This window comes from Sarcophilus harrisii, chromosome 4 (genome assembly GCF_902635505.1).
Source record: "Sarcophilus harrisii chromosome 4, mSarHar1.11, whole genome shotgun sequence".
NCBI classification, from domain to species: Eukaryota; Metazoa; Chordata; class Mammalia; order Dasyuromorphia; family Dasyuridae; genus Sarcophilus; species Sarcophilus harrisii.
The window spans coordinates 86,348,413-86,371,771 of NC_045429.1; the positions used below are offsets into that span (position 1 = coordinate 86,348,413).

General features: G+C 32.5%; 1 long non-coding RNA gene across 1 annotated transcript; it reads right to left on the reverse strand.

Moving 5' to 3' along the window:
- Nucleotides 1–490: 490 nt before the first annotated feature.
- Nucleotides 491–22,835, reverse strand: LOC116423549. Its single transcript, XR_004234158.1, has 3 exons — nucleotides 22,468–22,835; nucleotides 18,991–19,026; nucleotides 491–522 (listed from the first exon to the last, which is right to left on the reverse strand). It is a non-coding gene; the product is annotated as an uncharacterized LOC116423549 (long non-coding RNA).
- Between the last annotated feature and the right edge of the window lie 524 nt (nucleotides 22,836–23,359).

Below are 23,359 nucleotides of genomic sequence, written 5' to 3' on the forward strand. Positions count from 1 at the left end.
GAAATCTAGGGAATTCTCATACATACTCTTTCTAGTTTTATATTTGTCCTTGTTCTTCTTAAATTGAAGTATGCTAGCTCATAACCTATAAATTATGTATATGCATCATTACCCACTATTGTCTGATTTCACTTGCTTTAAATAAAATACTATTTGGATTTCCCCTACATGAAGTACAAAGACACATTTACCTGTGTTCTATAATAGCAAGGGTGAGGGTTTTGAAATTAAGTAAATAAATTAGAGTTGTAAAAGAACATAAAGGGCATTGAGAACAATCCTCTTGTTTTACACTTGAGGAAACTGAGATTTAGTGAGGTTAAATTGTCCAGGATCAAAAAACTATTATACATGATGTAAGGATTGAAGCTGGATTTGTTTGTAATAGATTGTCTATTACTTTTTGCACCATGGCATATTGAGGAAGGAAAAGGAATGGAAAAGGGAAGAGAAAAGGGAAGTGAAGAAAGAAATATTTATTATATACTTACTGTTTCAGGAATCATGCCAAGTACCACAGATCTATAAATCAAAATGAATCAAGGTTATTTTCTAATGAGAGACACAAAGTTTTATAAAAGAAACTGTGACTAGAGGTTGTTTTGGTAAGGGCAGTCACAAAGAAGTGAGGTGATATATTTGATAATTTACTCTCTCTCCAGATGGAATGGTGCTATGAATATGATTACTATACTTAGAGCAAGAAATGGAAATGAAGGTGAAATATATGCAGTGCCAAGGAGTACGACTAGATGGCCTGCTTGGTTAGCTAGGTGATTGGATGAGATGTAAAATGTGGTCCTGTGGGCTTGTGGTTTGTATCACAAATTTCTCATTTACTGAATCCCCAAACCAATAGGCTCTTTTCCTCAGCAGAAATTCTAGAGTAGCATGAATTAAATACTCAAGAATATTGGTTTGGGGAGTCTGGTAAAGAAGTTTGTCCAGTTAGAGAAATGAATGCTTTATACAAGTAGATATTTATAATTGCTCAATGAAATTGATTTAGAGATATAAAAGATATAAAATTACATACACATATACATACATAGACACATACACACATATAATGGGAATCCTGATTGACAATTGGTATAGTCCACTCACTTATTTATGGATGCTAAAATAAAATAACATTGTCTATGTAAGATTTTCACTTCTTTGAATGTTAAAAACATAGAATGAGTGTTGGAGTCAGGAATACCTGGATCCAAGTTCTTCCAATGATTTTCTACTTAACCTCTGAATGCTCCAAAAAATACCCTAAGAAATGAAGTTGTAGTTGATTTGCTAGTTAGCATTGGTGAAAGGAGATGCTGTTCTTGGAGTGTGGTACACAAATGAAATCACAAATCTTAGCAAAAAATTTAATTTTAATAACTCATTTCCATCTTCCAAATAGAAGACAGTAAAGCTGATAACTGGTAAGATTCAGATTCAAGTGGTTCAAGATCCATAAAATCCATGATAGCCTAGGCCACCTCAGATCTATTCCAAATATTCATTTTCATTTCCAAAAATAATTCATTTTAGAATTATATGATTTCAGGACAGCCAGGTGGCACAGTGGATAGAAACTAGCCCTTGAATGAGGAAGATTTGAGTTCAAATTCCTCCTCAGACTCCTATTCTCAGAGTCCACATCTACTCTGATTCCTGGATTCGATACCACCATCCCAAGAATTCTTTGGCAGAGATATGGATATTAATGCTGCTTAGATGAGCAGGGAATCACTAACTACAATCTTTCTGGCAAAAATTTTATCTGATGGTCAGAATGGTTAAGCAATGTGTCAAGCTAGTAAATGTGAGAAATGTGACAAGTTCAATTCTTTCATATATTTCTAGCATATATCTTTCTTTTTTTTTATCTGCACAGCTATTGATCTTTAAGGTCCTTTAGGCTTTATCACATACCTTGCTATGATTGTTTTTAGATACCCAGATATTGCTATCTAGTTTAATTCTGCAGTCTAAGGATTTTCCAAATTCCTTTGGTATTGTACTCTAAAGACCACTAAACATTTTCTCATATCTTATAATGACCTCTATTTCATGTATTGCCTCCTCTAATTAACATGTAAACTACTTGATAGTAGGAACTAATTTCATTTTCTCTTTGGATTCTCATGCAATGCTTCTCATGCTTCTATCATGCTTTTTGCATGATATAAGTGTTATTCTTAAAATATCATTGTTAACTGAATAGAATATTCCAGGTATCTTCTAATCAAGGTGATATACATAGAGAATGTCACTTCCCTCATTCAAGAAAGGAATAAGGTATCAGGCTCGTCTTTTAGTATAATGAGTCATTTAGTATCAGGATTAATTGGAACCTTGTTAATAATGCTATGCTCAATTTTCCTTATAGTCCAACCTTCATAGCCATACATTTTACTGCAAAAACTATGGATCATTGCCTGCAAGATCTTTGTTTCCTTTTTTTTAGAATTCTGTCCAGATTCTCCATAGCTTTTTTGGTAAGAACCAAACATCTTTCAATTTCATGACTGGGTGTGAATTAGCAATTAAGATACTAACAAAAACAATCAAGAAGGCAAAAAAGACTTGATCTGATATAAAAATGTATGTGCATATTATAGTATCTGTGATTTTAATGGAATGAGTAGTTAGTAGGTACTTTTTAAAAATTTATTTGATGGTCAGAATGGTTAAGCAATGTGCCCAGCCAGTAAATGTGAGAAATTCTTTCATATATTTCTAGCATCTATCTTTCTTTTTTTATTTTAGCTTTTTATTTACAAGATTTATGCATGGGTAATTTTTCAGCATTGACAACTGCAAAACCTTTTGTTCCAAGTTTTCCCCTCCTTCCTCCCACCCCCTCCCCAGGATGGCAAATTAACCAATATATGTTAAATATGTTAAAGTATAAGTTCAATAAAATATATGTATTTATATCCATACAGTTATTTTATTTCTAGCATCTAAAATAGAGAGACTGATTGATAGATGAAAGAGATATATTTAAATACAAATAGATATGGATATGTACATAATATACAAATATAGATACGGATAAGGGTATATATAAACATAGACATAAAGCCATACATATTTTAAGATAGATATAGATAAAAATAGAAATAGATAGGAATAGAGATGTATATATCTATATAATATTTATCTCTATCTCCATACATATTTGTGTATACTTTTATATTTATTTAAATGTCTAACTACATATATGTTTTTATCTATGTATAGGTAGAAACTGTGATAGGGATTGGATCCATGATTTTATTATATAGGAATCTGAGAAAGGTACCATCTTAGCAACTTAAATTATCAGGGTTTCTGAAATTTTTTTGTGTCATGGACCTCTTTGCCAGTCTGGTGAACCCAATGGACCTTTCTCAGGATCCTTTTAAATTTATTAAATCAAATATGTAGGATTATAGAGGAAACCAATTATATTGAAATTGTGAGAACGTGATGAATACAGATATATGTGGAGCTACAATGGATAAAGAATAAGGAGATAGAGACTAAGTAGCCATAGTCCTTCAGCACCTTGTCTCCATTCTTTAAACTCTCCCCTTCTCCTAATAACCATCAATGAGGTATTCTAAAAACAAAGGATATCTATTTTGGAAAACATCATTAATTAAGTGAGACATGACAAAATAAAATGTGTCTTATTTAATTAAACATGAAATCATTCTTATGAGAATGCAACATAGGGTATATATAATGTATATATATATATATATATGCAATTTGCTGAGGCAATTGGAGGCAAGTGACTCAACCAGGGTCACACAGCCAGGAAATATTAAGTGTCTGAGGCCAGATTTGAACTCAGGTCTTCCTGACTTCAGGGCTGGTGCTCTATCCAATACATCAAGTAGCTGCTCTAACATATGGAATTTTAAAATATTAGGTTTTATTTAAAAGAACAGCTAAGGCAAAGTGTGTGGCATGTGGTGGTGCATTTTTATTTACATATGCCTGCTTACTACCATGTCAGCATCTGCTGTGTGTATACAGTATGATCAGCATCAGGTAAATGTATAGATCTTTGTTATTCTCCAGGGAGAGATGGAAGATAGAGTGTTGATTACATAAAAGGGAATACTCTATTTAATGTTGGGAAAACATAGCTGTGGAACCATTGCAGACAACAGTTTGCATGAATATGAAAGTTGCATGCTTCCCAAATGAAAGAGATCATACTGTTAAGAAATTAAATCATCCATAAATCATAGAGTGAATTCTAATGTGAAAAATGTAGCAATACAGGCAGGAAGCCTTTTAAACATATACCAATGTTTCAGCCACATTCATTTAAATAATGATGGGGTGTGAAAGAATTTTTAAGGCCATCTATTTCCTGTTCCTGATTTCACAAAGGATTGCAATGGATGCCTTAAACAACTCCATCATGTAGGTCAGTTCTTCCACTTCTAAGAGGACTATTCTTGGAAATAACTGCTCTGATTTCTAAAAAAAAAAGTCCTTCCTTCCTCTAGCTTGAAAACTGTTAGAAAGTCATTTCTGGAGGATGGGCCTCCTAATTATTGGAATAGTTCTTGCAGCACAGCTGTTCCACAGTTGTTTATTAATATTTCATTTGGATACTGTATTTCTTCCAGAGAGATATTAGGTTGTATAATTTTATTAGCTCTTGTGATAATTATATCCATCAAAAAGCTGCCAACATTTGAAATTCAATTCAACATTTATTATCGTGACTGGAAAGACAAACCCTAACACCATAATGAGTATGTCACTAGTCAATACTAAAATTATTGACTCCTGAATTTCCAAGTTTCCAAGGGAGGAAGAAGAATAGGAGGAAATCATCACACAAATGTCACAAAGAAAAACCAGGAATTCAAGTCCTCACTCAATATGCTTTCTCCAAATGATTCATTAACAGTGAAGAAGCTAGAGTTCCACCTCAATATCTGTATTAAGTAAATGAAGACCTATGTCAAAATCAAGGACTATTAAATTATTAATGGCATGTCATGTTCAGTTTTTTTTCCCCCTTAAAAAGTTGCATCATGAACTTTAAAACTTTGCATTTATTTCCTGATAAAAAGAGAATAGGTATATATTGTCAATTGTGGAATTGGGACTTAAGTCCCTAATCTTTCTGCAGTTCCATGTTTAAGAGATATGAAAAAGTGAGTAGAGTGAGAGAGAGAGAGTCTAAGAGATATGAAAAAGTGAGTAAAGTGAGAGCAGAATTGGGGACTTTAATGAAGTGATTGCCATAACTTTTTCCCTAGTTTGTTAAATATAGCCTGGAGCCACAGAATGAAACAAATCTGAACCAAATATGGATTTTGCTTGTCATCTAGTGATTTGTTTTAACCTCATCTTTCTAAGGTCTTTGTGGTTCTTCTGTGTTTTTTTGACTTTCTGCAACCTTTTCACAACTCTTTCTGCTTTGATCCAGATATGACATGTAATAATCATTAACTTATTCAATACACTATAGTAATGTTTTTAAAATGGAAAAAAAAATGGTGAATTAATTTAAACATATTGGGAAAAGAAAGCAATTCTAAAGAGGAAGAAATATTTTCAAATTATGTAATCTGAGACAAGGAGAATATAGTGTATAAATGCCATATGGAATGATACAGTTAATTATTTTTAATGTTCAAAACTGAGAAAATAAAAAGGAAAAGATTTTGTGGAAGATGAAATTCAGATCTAGAATAGAAGGTAAAAAGGATGAGAGAAGATTTATTTTAAGTTCCAAAAAGCATTTTCATTCTTCCCTTTCCCCTTCACCATGATTTGGATATTTAGAAGAGAAGAACGACACAGAAGAACAAAAATGAACAGAGTATTGAAGGAGAAAAAAAAATGATGAGACAATAGAGAGTAGGTGAGGAAATTCTGAGCAGTTTATTTCTATGTAGGGGACAGATTAAAGTCAAGAAAAGAAGTGAAGTGTATTTTCTCCCTAAGTAAATTTCAGTGTAAATCTTTTGATTTGGAGACTTATGAGGATTAATTAAAGGTCCTGAAGAATGGGAAGAGAATGAGAGCAAGAATGAGACTAAGCAATAAAGATAAAAATATAAACAATAAAAACATTCCTGGCTTTCCTTCAGGAAATTTGAATTCTTTTAAAAAAATTAAGTAATTATGGTATCATTTGACACCTAATATCATGTGAAATCACACAAACCATATTTCCACATTAGGTATCTTCTCCATGCCCACACACCTCAAAAAAAATAAGAAAAATAAACTGAAAAATGTATATTTTGCACTCAGAGTTCATACATTCTCTTTATGAAGATAGTTAGCATTTTTTTCATCACATGTCCTTTGGTATTGTTATGATCCTTTTATTGATCAGAGTAGCTAAGTCACACTTGATCATTATTACAGTATTATTGTTACTGTGTATAATGATCTCCTGGTTCTAGTCATTTCATTTTGCATCAATTCATATGGATTTCCCCAGGTTTTTTTTCCCCTTCTATCACCTTCCTTGTCATTTCTTATAACACTACAGCAATCTATCACAGTAACATATAACAGCTTATTCAACAATTACCCAATTGATGAGTATTCCTTATGGTACTTTTACCAAAATGTACCTTCTTTGCTTATCTTTCTTAATTAGAACTATTTTTAAAAGATCATCATTGACTATGCCTTGTTTACTTCATTTGAAGCATAACAAATAGATTCTATTATGGCTCCTATTTTAACTCTGTACCTATCTTTCTATTTTGAATATGTTTCTTTTAAACAACATATTATTGGATTCTGGTTTCTAATACATTCTACTATCTGCTTATATTTAATGGATGAGTTAAATCCATTCACATTCAAAGTTATGATTATTATTTAGTATGAGTTTCTATTAATTTTATTTTCTTTTGCTTATCCTTCTCTCTTGCTTTTTAAACTATATTTTCCAAAAGTCTCTTTTGCTTCTGATCACTGTGTCTCTTATTCTCCCCTACCTTTTATCATCCCTTTCCTTTTTGTTTTTAAATTCTTTTTGTTTCCTACTTACTTGTTTGGTAAAATAGATTTCTCTAATTGAGTATCTATTGAGGTCACTTCTAAATTTCTGGAAACTTATTTCCTTGATCAAAATCTATCATTAATTCATAAGCTCTGGTTAAGTCACTTCCACTCAATTTTCCAAGCTATAAATTGACCTCTACTCAAAGCCTTGTTCTGCCCTTTACTTTCTATATAATTTTTTTTAATCTCTTTGGATCTAAAGGCCCTCATCTATAAAATAAACATAATCTCTAAGTACTCTTTCAGCTAGAATCTATAATTTATGAGAAATGAAAATTTTTCTTGGGAATTATATTGATTAAAACTATAACACTTAAAAGGATAGAACTTAGATAAAATTAAAATTGAAGTTTTTTTTTTCCTCTTTTTTTCCTGAATGCTTTTGTCAAATGAAATATCATTCAGTTGCATGGCAGAATGCTTATTGTGTGCAAAGTTCTGTGCTAAGCATGGTAGGTAATGAAAAATTCATGACTTTTGCCCTGCATTTCATACCAATGTCATTGAAGAGCCAAGATATGTGCCTGTGTATGGATGTGTATGCATATATGCATACATAGCTGTATTTTGTGTTTAAATGCATGTGTAAATAAAAACAAAAACATGAACAAACGTTAAATATGTGGAATGGATAGTACAACCTATAAATTACTAATGTTGGATAAATTGATATATTTTAAAGTACCTTTTTTAGACACTGTGATAAACATATTAAACTAAGTCTTAAAATATAAGATCTAACTAGAAAGGTAAAAGAGACATAATCAGTGTGGGGCCTTGCTGGAAAGGAACACACAAGTCATGGCAAGAAGTTTTAAGAAATTTTAAAATAATGAATATGTTAATAATCGATCAGATTAAGGATCACTTTTAAAACTAGGTCAAGTAATTTCAATTTTGTTATGAGAAATAGAAGATATAGAATGTAAGCCTCTTGAAAGGATCTGAATTTCCTTCCTTCCTCCCTCCTCTTCCTTCTTTCCGTCCTCCCTCCTTTTTTTCTTTCTTTCTTTTCTAAGTATGCCTATTTTTTTTATTTGTTGCCTAATACGTATTTAGTTTGTTTAATTTAATTGTTGAATTGTAAAAGTCTATTTATTTTTAACAACAGGGTTTTACAGCAAAAATGATGTTTTAGGAAGAATAATCTTATGATGTATGTCATATGGGGAGATTATGGAGATAAGGATAATGGAAAGGTATTAAAGTGAATGATGTATTGAAGACCTAGCCTAAGTTTCTGATGATGAAATGGAACCAATGGACAAATACAAAATTTTATATCATAATAGCCTTCTGAGTGATATCTTAGTCTGGAATTCAAGAAACAAACAATAGCAAAAAAATGGTAGCATCACGTTCCACTCACCTACATGTATTGTCTTGAACATATACATTTTCTGCTTGATCAATTGTTTTGTTACTTGTAACGTGTACTAAATTTTAAAAATGTGGGCATACATTTATTATAAAATATTTTTTAAACATTAACAATAAAAAAAAAGAAAATGAGAGGACAAACATAGAAGACAAACACAAAGACAACCAGACAATGAGACAAACAGATTTAGAAATTGCCAAAGCCTGGAATCAGATTTAGGGTTTATGATAAAATACAATACTGTTGAACGCTATATTTTAGTAGTACTGTATAACATTTGTAAAGCCAATTTTTGTTCTACTTCTTCTAATCTAAATTTTAACATCTTTAGTTTTTTTTTTTTTTTAAATCCCCTTTTTTTCCATTCCCATCCTGCTGTAACAAGAGAAGTCTGAACAGTGAAGGGATATGAGAAGTGATGCTTGATGTATTCTGAAACATTTAGGGTATGTGGTAGAAGACTTGGGAAAAGAAATTGGTTTTATAACTTTTCTGCAGTGATATTAAGCAAGGCATTTGATGACTAGCAGCAGAAAAAAATTACAGACTTTGAGTCCCTTAGGAAACTTCTACCTCCTTTTCCTGCCAGCTTAAAGGTGGCTACGCTCTAAATAATTCCAATTGTGCAGTGATTTCAAAACTGCATGGTATTTGGCTACACCTAGACAGAGTGTCTGATGCAGCAGATTTCAGTATTGTCTTATTCTTCTAGTTGTAGGATTTCATTTGGAAATAATCCTCCTTAAAAGATCTATCAAAACATAATGTTTGATGTTATACCATTTATTTTATTGTAATGTAAAGTATGTTGCAATTTATAAAATTATAAAAAAATTAGTAATTAAAGAGAAAAGATAAATTGTCAAGACCACCAAGAAGCTAAATAGATTATTTAATTAATTTTAATAGAATTCAGCAAACATTTATTAAATACCTATTGTGTACCAAGTATTGCACTAGGTACCAGATGAGATAGATATAAAATTTAGATAAGATTCATACTTTCATGAAGTTTATAGTCTATCAAGGAAATATTACACATTCAGAAATTATTATACAGCATAATAAATTTGCCTAGAATATATTGCCAATTAAAGACTGTACTTCAAAGCACTGATTATATTGTGCATAGTATTTAACTATCTTCATATCCATTATGCTATAAATTATTCTAATCAAATGCTTTTTTAAGGCTGTCATAAAGGAGTTGAAGCGGCATATTAGTTTGGATGCTGGCTAAGTATAACTTCAAGATAACAATTTAAATTTAGTTCATTTTATTACCAGGACAATTTTGAATGAATCAATAATCTCTACCCTATTTCCATATTAACCAAATCCAGAAGATACAGAGAAAAATGTTTTAATAAATATAGGTATAAAATAATAATGATTTCCAAGGATAACATTCACTCTCTTGAAATCTAAATGCTAGATTTCCTGTTCAACAGAAGCAACTCTTTCCAAGACCACTTAAAATCTCTCATTTGATACATTTAGTTGTTGTTTATTTTCCCTTATTCTCATCCATGTTACATCTCTGTATCATTTGACACAGTGGAACCCTTAAACATGATTTTTTAAAGCATAACTTTGATAGTATTCTCAGAGTTCATAGACTCATAGTTGTAAGGATCCTTAGAGGCTAAATATTTCAACACCCTCTTTTTATAGATAAATAAACTTAGGGTCTAAGTCATTAAAGAGGTTAAATGTCTTTCACCAAAGTAAATATCTAAATCAGCATTTGAACACAGGCCCTCTTTTTATTTACCTGACTTTTGAAGTTTCTTCACTGTTGAGAACATATTTGCAGGGCATAGTTGCATATATTTTACATATATATATATATATATATATATATATATATATATATATGATATATTTCATATATGTACTTGTTATATATTTCATAGATGTATATAATTGTTTTATATATGTGTATATATTACATATGTTATATATGTGTATATGTATTTATTTATCTGTCTATTTATATTTGATATTTGCCTCCAAAGGGAAGCAATGAATGGAACAATGAATAGAAATGAGACAGAAGAAACTTTAGATTTAATGTTGGAAAAAATCAACTTAACAATTTAAAGCTGTCCAAAAGTAAAATAAGCTGCTTCAAGAAAAGCTGAGTAAGCCTTAATAAAGACTACCCCTATCAAGCAGAATCTTATCTAGTATACTGTTTTATGGTTCATTTTAGCCATGTTTTGGTTAGTTCCTTAATTTCCAAAAAAATTCTCAAATTCTGAAATGGTTTTTGCACTGGCTAAGTCCTGGAATGTATTTGCTCTTTATATGCCCATCACAGAAGCCCTAACTTTCTCTAGCCATAGCTCAAGTACCACCTTCTCAGAAATTTCATTAGTCTGCTAAAGGGATCCATGACTGAAGAAAAAGTTGAGAACCTCCTCTCTTCCACATGAAGCCACTGTTTTTTCCCATTTATAATATCCTCTCTCCCTAACTACCTTGGATTTTACTCTTTGAGGGGAAAGAGATTTGATTTGTGATTTAATTAATATAAGAAATCTAAGGTCACTAGCTTCCCCTACCAATCATACCTGATCAGCAATTTGCAGTCATAGAGAGCTGCCTGGCATTCTAAGAAATTAAATGATTTGCCAGGATCTCACAGACAACATGTAGCGAGGTTAGAATTTGAATACAGAATTTTCTAATTCCAAGACTAGGTCTCTGTTTACTATACTATACCACTCCTGACTATATTTAACTATGTAGTAATTATTTTTTTTTCTATATATACCTGTTGTCTCTGTATATTCTATATATATTCTGTTTTGTCTCTGTGACAGAATTTATACTCCCTAAGATTGAATATTGATTTATTTGTCCATCTTTTATTTTGCCTTTTTGTTTACTTATTCATTTACTCATTTATCTATCGTCTATCTGTCTCTCTGTTTAGTTTATTATTTAGGTGCTTCCACCTCTAATACTTAGTGCATTTTCTTGAACAAAATATATACCTAATAACTGCTTATTGATTGATTAATTCTATGAGTATTCCTCTTTCTCCACTGTCCCTAAATGTGAGTATTCAAAGTAGATTTTGACCTGCTTTCCTCCATTTAACCACTCCAATCAATTCATTTATTCCATCTATCAACAAGCCTTTATGTATCAATCATTATCTTAGATATTAAAGATAGAGAAACCAAAAAATGAAATAATCCTAACTCTAAAGAAGCTTAAAACTTCTACTTAGAAAACTTCTGAATCTCTATTTCTTCTATCATCTCTTCTTCACACACACACACACACACACACACACGCATGCGTGCGAATACGGACATTTTGTTAGATGTCCATTCCTGAATTTCTAAAATACCAGTTAGACATCTCTAATGGTATTGCCCAGTGTCATACAAATCTCACCTTGTCCAGACCTCATTCTTCACACCTTCCCATCACCTCAAAAAGCCTTTCTTTTGAAGATACAACATCTTCTCAATTATACTGGTGCCTGATTTGAGCCATCTTGCCTTTTTGGTATTTTTAGAAAATGTAAAACTTTTTCCCCTTTCCCTAGTACTAATCTTCTGCTATCATATTTTATGGTTTCTATACTAGCAATAACTTTCACATCATTCTCTCATTTTAATTTCTCTAAAAACCATCTGATTGCATACCTGGTCTTTCATCTATTTTATTCTTAAAGCCTCTAAATAGTATTCTTTTCTCTATTTTATTATATCTCCTGTCTTTAGCCTCCTAGTCAAGTAATGGCAAATATACCGCAATTCTCCCCCAAATCATCAGTGGTTCTATATTGCTTTCTTTTTCTTTTTAATTAAAGCTTTTTATTTTCACAACATAGGAATGGATAATTTTTCAACATTCAATGTTGAATGGATAAATTTTCAACATTCAACATTTCATCTATTCCATAGGAATGGATAAATTTTCAACAAGGTTCTTGCAAAACCTTGTAACCAGGACAGAGTAGTCTAAGAGCCTCACAGAAGATTCCTCAGTGTGTGAACACCACAAGGCCGTGGTTCCCACCCAGACTCTTGCCCTGGACTCCCTGTGCTGTTGTCTGGGTTCAGCAGCCTCTCCCCCAGCCCAATTGAAACAGACCTGTGCTGAAATTCTTCCAATTTATCTATTCTGAAAATTTATTGTATTCCAAATATTGTGTCCCAAAACCAGTTCAGAGCTTAATCTTCTGTTGATTTGAGGGACACTATGAGGAGCTCAGATAGGGACTGGTCTATCTCTGCCATCATGGTTTCATCCCTCTTCCTTCTTGCTTTCAATAGAGGACATATAGGGAATAGCTTTCAAAAGAACAAAAACAAAAACCTAACCCTCATAGTTAATGTTCCCACTAATTTCCATCTACATTTCTAGACTTATCTTTTACTCTACTGTGTTAGGAAAAAAAAAATGTATCCCATTCTTCCCAAGCAGGTAAGGCTATTTTCCCTTGAAATATGTTAAAACTCTCAAGTATTTAAGTGGCTCAAAGGACTGTGGCTTGGAACATTAATGTGATTTCTAGGTGGCCTCATATAAAACAAACAGAACAAGAATGGCTGGAGCTCTTCCCTCCAACTAGTCAATATATACTGTAGTATGAAAAGTACAGGGATGCTATGCTCATTTAAGTCATTGCTTTATCCTTGATGGACATCCCTCCTCTATTTTATTTTCTTTAGATTTAATTCTAATTCATTTATTTTTAATGTACATTGCTTTATGAATCATGTTGGAATAGAAAACTCAGAGCAAAAGGGAAAAATTGTGGAAGAGAAAAAGAAAAACAGACAATAACATAGCATGTGCTGATTTACATTCAATCTCAATAGTCATTTTTGTGTATGCAAATGGCATTTTCTGTCCCAAGTGTATTGAGGTTGCTTTGGATCACTAAATCACTGAGCAGAACCAAATTCTTGCTGTTATTGTGTACAATGTATTCCTGGTTCTGCTTGTTTTGCTCATCATCAATTCATGTAAATTTTTCTAAGCCTTTCTAAAATCAACATCATCATTTTTATAGAACAATAATATTCCATTATTTTCATATACCACATTTTATTCAGCCATTGCCCAAATGATGGGAATCCACTCCTTTTCCAATTCTTTGCTACCATAATAAAAGATGCTACAAATATTTTTGCACATGTGGGCTCTTTTTCCTTCTTTATGAACCCAATAATGGGTATCTGATAGTCCTTTAGGCATAGTTCCAAATTGCTCTCCAGAATGATTGAATTATTTCACAACTCTACCAACCATGTATTAGTGTCCCAGTTTTCCCACATCCCCTCCAACATTTATCCTTACTTTTCCCTGTCATCTTAATCAATCTGAGAGGTATGAGGCAGTACTCATAGATGTTTTAATTTGCATTTCTCTAATCAAGAGTGATTTAGAGCATTTTTTCATATGACTATATATAGTTTTAATTTCCTCATCTGTAAATTGTTTATATCCTTGGGCCATTTATCAATTGGGGAATGACTTGTATTATAAATTTGACACTTTTTTTATATATTTTAGAAATGAAACTTTTATCAGAAACACCAGCTAAAAGGATTTTTTCCCAGCTTTGTATTTTCTTTTTAATCTTGTTTCTGTTGGTTTTGGTGCAAAATATTTTTAATTTAATGTGATCAAATTTGCCCATTTTGCCTTTCATAAAGTTTTCTCGTTCTTCTTTGGTCATAAATTCCTTCCTTCTCCAACGATCTGATAGATGAATTATCCCTTGCTCTCCTAATCCCTTCTTTACTTTAACTATTCTTCTATTATAACAAAGTAAATATTTTTAGTTAACTGTTAGATAAATCAGTACTGTTTAATTTCATTCCATTTTCAGATCTAAAATACAAAAAATCCAGTCTAGATCAGGCTCAGTTTTTAACAGTTTCATACCCATTGTTAATTTTATTTTTTATTTAAATCAGATTCTTCATAATCATTCATCTTGTTTTGGTCTCTCAGTCTTTATGCTTTTGCTAAAGGTAGGACCTACGTGCAAAATGGATTCCTCTCAATTAGACCTGAAAATCTTTGTCTTGTTTATTATTTCTTCACAGGTGCCCTTTAATGCTAATATTAATGATAATAAAAACTAGCATTTACATGGTACTTATTATATGGCAAATACTTTACACATACTATTTCATTTAGTCTTCCCAATAATCACAGCAGGTAGGTCCTATTATTTTCTTCAATGTATAGTTGAGGAAACTGAGGCAAAGAACTTAACTGACTTGTCCAAGGTTCCACACCTAGTTAGCATTTGAAGGTTCATTTGCATCCAGGTTTTCCTGACTTCAGGTCCAGAGCTCTAGCCAATGTACCACCTATCTGCTTACCATTTCCTCCATGAAGTGATAATGATCTCTTCATTACTTTCACAAAGTTATAAAGCACTATTTGGTATTTTCTTGATTCTAAAATTTCTGCTTCTGATGATATGTGATATGATGAATATATTACAAAACTTGAAGTATATTCTACGAAGGATAAAGCTTTAAAATCCTCTTGGACCCATTTAGAAAAAAAATCATACAAGAAAGATAAGATCCTCTCAGAGATCTTGAGCAAAGTTCTCCAACTCTTCTAAGTAACCTATTCCAGTATTCACTCAAGAATTCCTTTTAAACATTATTCACTTAATAATAACCCTTCATATTTTCAATACAAAATTTAAATCATGCCTTACTATTCTTAAGCTAAATATAATTTTTTCAAACTTATAATTTCTTTCTGATTTTTTTTTTCCATATGATGCATTCCTTTCTGAATTGTCTACAATTACATTTGGTATGTATGAAATGTTCAGGAGGATTAGCACCTCTCATATAGGGACTTAATGAATAATTTTAATGATTTCTCATCCACATTTGATGCCCATGTTCAAGCAACTTTCTCTTGTGGCTCCATGAAGAATGGCCCTATCAAGTAAACCTCTATCTGCAGAGGAGATAACTAAGGTGAGGGTAACCAGCAGACCTCAAACTCTTAGGTGAGTTGGGGGAGGTCTACCTCAAGCACATGAAATGGGAATGGGGAAGTGAGAACAACTTGTTTTAACAGCCAAGAAGGGGACTGAAGCATGAATTGTAGAATCCTTAGAGGGTATTCAGAAGATGAAGACATTGAAGACATGAAGGTCATTCTCTGAATCCCTGGCCATCACTAATCATCATTTTTTGTTTGTTTGTTTGTTTTTTCCTTGTCACCAGACTTAGATGATCCTGAAAAAGAGAATGAGGCTAATGCTATCTCATTGAAATCCAATCCAATTTATGTGGGAATCAAGATATTACCCCATGGCATCACTGGTCTTTCTTGACAATGAAGGACAAATAACAACAATTATATTTGTAACCTTCTTTTAGAGACTCCCTTCTGACAAGGAGCCCTTAGATATGCTTTGTGGGAACTATCACTTATCTGGCTTGTTTCACCTACTGAGGCATAATCTGGATATTTTAGCATCTGATATTCTCCTAATAGTAGCAAAAGAAAATGAAAACTTTTAAAGTTATGAAGTTATCATGATTAAATAAAAAGAATAAATTATTAAATCCATGAAGAGTATCTACTAGGTAGTTCTCAGATAATGATATCACTATCTTCCTTACCTGTACTAAAGTGCACAAGAGATTTTACTTGCGTTATATAAGATAAAAAATAGATTATCTTTGAAGCCAATAAACATCAAAAGAGTACTTTTTCTTTCTCAGTGCCCTTTGTTTCTCCTTATCCCTCCATTCTTTGGGACCTGCACATTTTTAATAGAAAAATAATATGCCAGAAAGGCCTTCAAGAAACAATAGGGTAGGCTTTAGGTTTGTTGTTGCATGTCAGAATTTTGCCATCATGTTATTTCCTCCCCACGTCATTTCTCCCTTGCTCTAGATCTCTTCTTTGTTACACTTTTGCTGCCATTGTCTATTTTGTTAAATTCTAAGCACTCCACTTCATTCCTATTATATCCAGAGTTCTGTACTTATTGTGCAATTATTTTTCATTTTTTGATCAAAAGCTCACTAAGATAAAATAGTTTATTTGTGAGGCAGCTAGATGGTATAATAGATATAAACTCATCTTCCTGAGTCCAAATCTTATCTCAGACACTTATATGTGTGACCTTGGCCAAGTGTTTTAACCCTGTTTGTCTCATTTTCATCAATTGTAAAATAAGCTGGAGAAGAAAATTGCAAACTACTCAAACACCTTTGCTGAGAAAAACCCTAAATGGGGTCAAGAAGAATCAAATACAACTGAAAAAAATTGTCTTAACAACAATAACACCTTCAACTCCAGCTTCTGGGATAATAATTCATTATTTCACAAAAAATTTCAAGGAAAACTAAAAAATAATTTGTCAGAAACTCAACATAGACCTACATCTTATACCTCATAACAAAATAAGATCAGAATGGGTATATCATTTAGGCATAAAGGTTGATACTATAAGCAAGTTAGGTGATCAAGAGTTAATTTACCTATTAGATCTTTGGAGAAGGGAGCAATTTATGGCCAAGGAAGAATTAGAGCACATTATGAAATGCAAAATGGACAACTTTGATTATATTAAATTAAAAAGTTTTTTTTTTTTCCCACAAAAATAACCAACACAGCCAAGATTATAAGAAAAGGAGGGGAGGGGAATGTAGCCAGTATTTTTAATAAAAGCCTCATTTCTAAACTATATAAAAAACTGAGTCAAATTTATAAGAATTTATAAGAATAAAAATCATTCCCCAATTGATTGTTCAAAGGATAAGAACAGATAATTTTCAGGTGACAAAATTCAAGTCATCTATTGTCATATGAAAAAATGCTCTAAATCACTATTTATTAGAGAAATTCATTAAAAACAACTTTTTTTATACCACTTCACAACACTCACCTTGGCTAAGATGACAGGAAACGGCAATGATAAATGTTAGAGGACATGTGAGAAAACACTAATGTATTGTTCATAAAGTTGTGAAATGATCCAAATATTGTGGAGAACAATCTGGAACTATGCCCAAAGGGCTGTAAAAAATGCATACCCTTTGATCCAACAGTGTCTCTATTGGATCTGTATCCCAAAGAAATCATAAAGAAGGTTAAAGGACCCACATGTGCAAAAATATTTGTAGCAGCTCTTTCTGTGGTGGCAAAAAAAAATTGTAAAATGAGTAGATGCCCATCAATTGGGGAATGACTAAATAAGTTATGGTATATGAAAGTAATGGAATATTATAAATGATAAACAGGCTGCTTTTAGAGAGGCCTGGGATGACTTACATGAACTATCACTGAGTGAAACAAGCAGAACCAGAAAAACATACACATCAATAGCAAGATTGTGTAATCATCAACCATGACAGATTTGCTTCTTCTCAGCAGTTCAGTGATCCAAGGCAATCCCAATAAACTTTGGATGAAAAGCACTATCCACATCCAGAGAGTGAGCTATGGAGACTGAATATAAATCAACAGAAGATATGTTCTCTTCCCCCCCCCCCCCCCCGCCTTTTCTTTGTGATTTCTCCCTTTTGTTCTGATTTGTTTTTTGTCCCAACATGATTCATAAGAAAATATATATTAAAAACAAGGAATGAATAAGTATAAGCAAAAGAAAAAAAAAGAAAGAAAAGAAAATGGTTCTACATTTAATTGGTGAAAATAAAATATAAAAAAAAAAAAAAAAAAAAAACACAACATCAAAGAAAATTTCTGCCTAAGTCAATTTCTAAAGAGTTTTGGATTTTAAGCAGAGGATCTTCACTGGGAATTCTTATGTGCCTCTGTGACCTTAGGCAAATCATTTAACTTTGGTATAAATTTTCTCATTTGTAAATTAAGGAATTTAGATTAAATGACATTTAAGATCCCTCCTAAATTTCAAAACCATCCATGACCCCAAGGAGATTACAAGGTAACAAGGAAAAATAGTTTTTTTTTTTTAAAAAAGAAGTGAGTGATGTAGATTGGTACACAATGGAGAAGTCCAAAAAGGAAAAGTTGGTGGCAAATAATGTAATTGCTTTAACTTAGTGTCTTCTTTAAAAGAAGGTTCTGAGAGGAGTTTTCCTTTCTACTTTCCAATCAGAGGGGCCCAAGGGACAAGAGAGGATTAAGGAGATGTATGATATAGGGCTGATTGTTTGGCAGAATGAAGAGTTCCTAGAATATGACGGAGATGCTTAAAAACATGCAACTAGGTGGGAAATTAAGAAATTACTAATAACTTTCATTGGGTACATTTACACACAACTCAGTTAAGTTTGGCCTTTATGTAGTTAGAGAGAAATTTTGTATGAGACTAATGACTTTCACTTTGTTCCTACTGAATTGACAAGGCTCCTCAGCTACCTCAAATGATCCTGGTTAAAAACAAAAAACAAAAACAAAAACAAAACAAAACAAAACAACAACAACAACAAAAAAAAAACTGTGACTTTACTACTATTTTCCCAATATTTTTTGACTACTAGATTTAAAAGGTGTTCTAGCGTCCAAGAGTAACTCTAGCAGACATGTGAGCTTAATACTTCCTTGATTAGTTGAATTTCACTTACTTGCCAAGAAATGCTGCTAATTGGTTGTAAGTCATCCTGAAAAAAAGCATAAAAATAGATTCTGTATGTTAGGGTTCAAGGGGGAACTCCAAAAGGATGGGGTTCTAGACTGCTGTTATGAGATCTCTCAAAAGAATTTGCAGGCTCAGACCCATCTCCAAGTCAAGGGGCAAAATTTATTATAATATTAATGTCAATTACAATGGGCTAAGTTCCAAAAGAAGTTAGCAAAAAAGTAGGGGCAAGAAGATAAATTTATAGAAAAAAGTTAAAGAAATCAGATGCTTCATGTCACTGATATTCTAATTTTGTGACTTAGACATGGAGGGGAGTAGTGGTCTGGTTCTGACTTTGTACATAGATACAGATACCATAAATCTCTGGGCAGACCTCACAGGGGAACCTTCTGAAGCTTTGTTTTTAGGCCTGAAATGTCACAAGGTCAAATGGTGGACACCCAGTTTTGTTCTGCGCCATGTCAACTTTAAGCACTTCATTATTGTTGCTCATTAGTCTCAAAAATTCTGTTTTCACTGACTAACAAGCTATTATCTAATAGCCAGCTATATTTGTAGCTATTGCACCCTTATCATATAGAGTAAATTGGGGCAGGTTAGCCTAGGGGAAGAAATATAGTATTTCCAACTGCATTAATCCCAAGGCCAGATGGCCTTCCTAATGACTGCATCACATCAGTACACTAGGAATTGGAGAGTGCCACCAAAAGTTCATTGATTTTATTGTGTTAATAAATTTCTTTTCCTTTCAGTTTTTAAGTTTAGCTATTAACCTTTTTGGATTCTCATTCTTTTGGACAGTTGGTGGGTAAAATTATTCTATAAGATCATCTCTCTCCTGGCTTGACAATTCCCTAACATCTTTAATTATTAAAAAAAAAAAAAAAAACCTTCAAATTTTCTACACAATACCAATATTTCTTTTTTTCAAGAAGCATATGTATATGAGTGGTGCGTGTGTGGGGTGTGGGGTGTGGAATGGAATATGGTTCCAAGTTAGGGATGAATGTATCTGTGTTTAAGGTGAGAGGGACAGCCCTGTATTCCTCTGTGAAGTTTTGGGCTGTGTAGTTTCCTATGCCAGTTTGAATAGCAAATCAGAAAAAAAACTAATTCTCACCTCCAAGCTAATGGTCCACTAGAGAGACATTAATTATGCTTTTGCCCTGTAGACTTTGTTACTGCTTCACTTAATCAATTCAAGTCTCCCTAGTAAAGACCTAGGATTGCTAAAGACTTTAATTCTACCTAAATATTGAGCCCTAAGGATTTTGGATTCTAATATTCTCAAGCTGCAGGTTGGGCTTTAAATAGAACTTTAATGTTAGAATTACTAGCAAAAGGTTAATGTTTTACATATTCTTTTAGTTGTAAAAAAATTCTCAAAATGCCTAATAACAGGTACAAATTGTTAAAACTATAAATATAACAAACTACATATTAAGTGATAAATCCATTAAAAATAAGTAAAATAGGTCATCTTTATTAGAATTCAAATGAAAACTGGTTAAAACATTAAGAAAATTAACAAAGTTTATTGGATTAGGAAAATAAATCATTAAGTGATTGATTGTAGTTAATATAATTTTTAGATAAATTCTTCCCATGCTCATATTTATCTGAAGGGTTTTTTTTCCTTATCATATAAGCTTAGGGCAGCCAAGTGGCACGGTGGATAGCGTCCAAGGCCTGGAGTTAAACTGTCACATCTTCCTGAATTCAAATCTGGTCTCAGGTACTTATTAGCTATGTAATCTTAAGCAAGTCACCTAACCCTATTTTCCTCTGTTTCCTCACCTATAAAATGAACTGGAAAAGGAAATGACAAACCACTCCTACATCTTTGCCAAGAAAACCCCAAATGGGATCACAAAGAGTTGGGACAACTGAAAAATGAGTAAAGAACATCAACAATAGTAATCTTAAATAATAATGAAGTTCCAGTTCATGATGACTTTTTTTTTTTTTTTTGGAGGTGAGGAGGGGACAGTGGGGAAGGGAGGTAGGGCAGAATGATACTTGGACATATGGTTTCATTGACATACACAATTCCAAAATGGAAAAGTATTTTCATAAATATTGATCACTAACTCTTGTCCAATAATTTGGTTTCTGAGAAGGTAAATGACTTGTCCAAGATCAAAACTCTTAAATATATATCACAGCATCACCTGAAACTAGGTTTTCTTACCAGAGACCACCTGTATCCACCTTGGAAAAGCTAAATGATTCCGTGTATAAAAGTTTGGGGCCTAGAATAAGGAAGACTAGATCAAATTCAACTTCATATACTTAGTAGCTGTGTGATCCTGATCAAGTGACTTAATCTCAGTTTGTCTTAATTGCCTCAAAGATAGAATGAACAGCACCTGCATCGTAGGGTTATTTTGAGAATCAAATAAGATCATCACTGTAAAAGAACTTATTTCCTTTGGCTTTCCTATAACAGGTTTCCCTTCTGTAATATTTAGCAAACACAAATCATCACTTAAACACCTTACTAGATAGAAATAATAATACTTTTCTCATTTGAACCTAACAGCAATTTTGATATGTAGGTACCACAGATTACCTCTATTTTTTAATTAAGAAGAAAAGAGATAATAGGTGATTTGGCCAATACTTACTATTAGTAAGTATTAAAAGTGAAATAAAATGTAGCAACATATATAAGGATATAGTAGAGTAAGTGAAGTCTTCCACTGCTATAAAAATTATTTTTGGTTTTTAGATAAAAGATGTCTGTAGCCTTCTCTTAATGGTTACTTCAAAATTTTTTTTCTGTTTCTTCCTTTCTTTTTTCCTTCTTTTATCCTTCCCTTTCTGCCTCTTTCTCTTGCTCTTCCCCCTCTTTCTTTCTCTCTTCTTTTTCTTTCTTTCCTTCTTTATCCCTTCCTCCCTCTCTCCCACCCATGCTTCCTTCTTGCTTTTTCCTTCCTTTTTTCTTCTCTTCTTCCCTTTTCCCTTCCTTCCTTTTTTCTTCCTTCCTTCCTTCCTCCCTTCCTTCCTCCTTTCCTTCCTTCCTCCTTTCCTTCCTCCCACCTTCCTTTCCTTCCTCCCCTTCTTCCTCCCTTCTCTTTCTTTCTTTCTTTCTTTCTTTCTTTCTTTCTTTCTTTCTTTCTTTCTTTCTTTCTTTCTTTCTCTTTCTTTCTTTCTCTTTCTTTCTTTCTTTCTTTCTTTCTTTCTTTCTTTCTTTCTTTCTTTCTTCCTTCTTTCCTTCCTTCCTTCCTTCTTTTCTCTTTTTCTCTTTCTTTCTTTTTCTCTTTCTTTTTTTTTTTCCCTGACAATTGGAATTAAATGACTTATTTAAAGTTCCACATCTAGCAAGTGTCTGAGGCAGGATTTGCCCGCAAGTCCTCTTGACTCTAGGGCTAGTACTCTAACCACTGCTGCAACTAGCTGTCCCTCTTGTTTTCTTTTTAAAAAAAAAAGTCTATCTTTTTTTAAATTATTCACTCACCTTATCTTTTTTCTTTCCCTTGAACTTGTATGTTTTCACATTTTGATGATAAATTCTCCCAGTTGCATTCCAAATAATCTTCTTTTCTTCTCTTAATGATTACCTTTTCCTTTTCACCTCTATCTTTCCCAAAATGCCATAGAACATTGTTGACTGGCTGAATAATTCAACCTGAAAAATTGCCAAAACAAAACAAAACAAAACAAAAACAAAAACAATCTGTGTCCTAAAAATCTAAAGCTTCCATCTACCAGAATACATATTTTAGAATGTTAACATATCTTTTTGTTTCATTTTGTCTACTGAAGGTTTTTGAGCCCAAAACAGAAGATCCCATTGATAGGTGAACTCTCCCTATGCTCTTTAGAACTCAGGTTAAGAAACTGTTCAGAAACTCTACTTTAGAATTCAAAACCATTCCAATCCAATTTCAAGTCATTCATTCTAAGCCATTATGACATGCTACCTTTCTTTATCTGTTTTATTTCTAAAAGTTTGTGTGGAGAGAGCTAGGCTTGGTGGAATAAAAGATAAGTGTTTAATAACTATGGCCAAGTGAACAAATTGGATATTGTTCTGCTGTCCTATGCAGCTTCTTTTGAAAGATATGGCACACACACACACAAACGTGGGCAAAAGGATTGTCCAAAACTTGGTCATAGGTATCATGAGGGAAAAATTGTGAAATTTTTAACGAGTCAGATATGAAATTTTAGTATCTTTGTTGAATTGTTCACTGTTTCTTGACAAACTAGAACTTAGCAATCAAAAGATCTATTTGTCTAAGCATCAGTACATTTTTCTTACTGTGCATTATATTAAAATCACAGGGAAAAAATGACACCATAAACCAGAAAATATTAAACTACAGAACCCATCTGTGCATATCAGA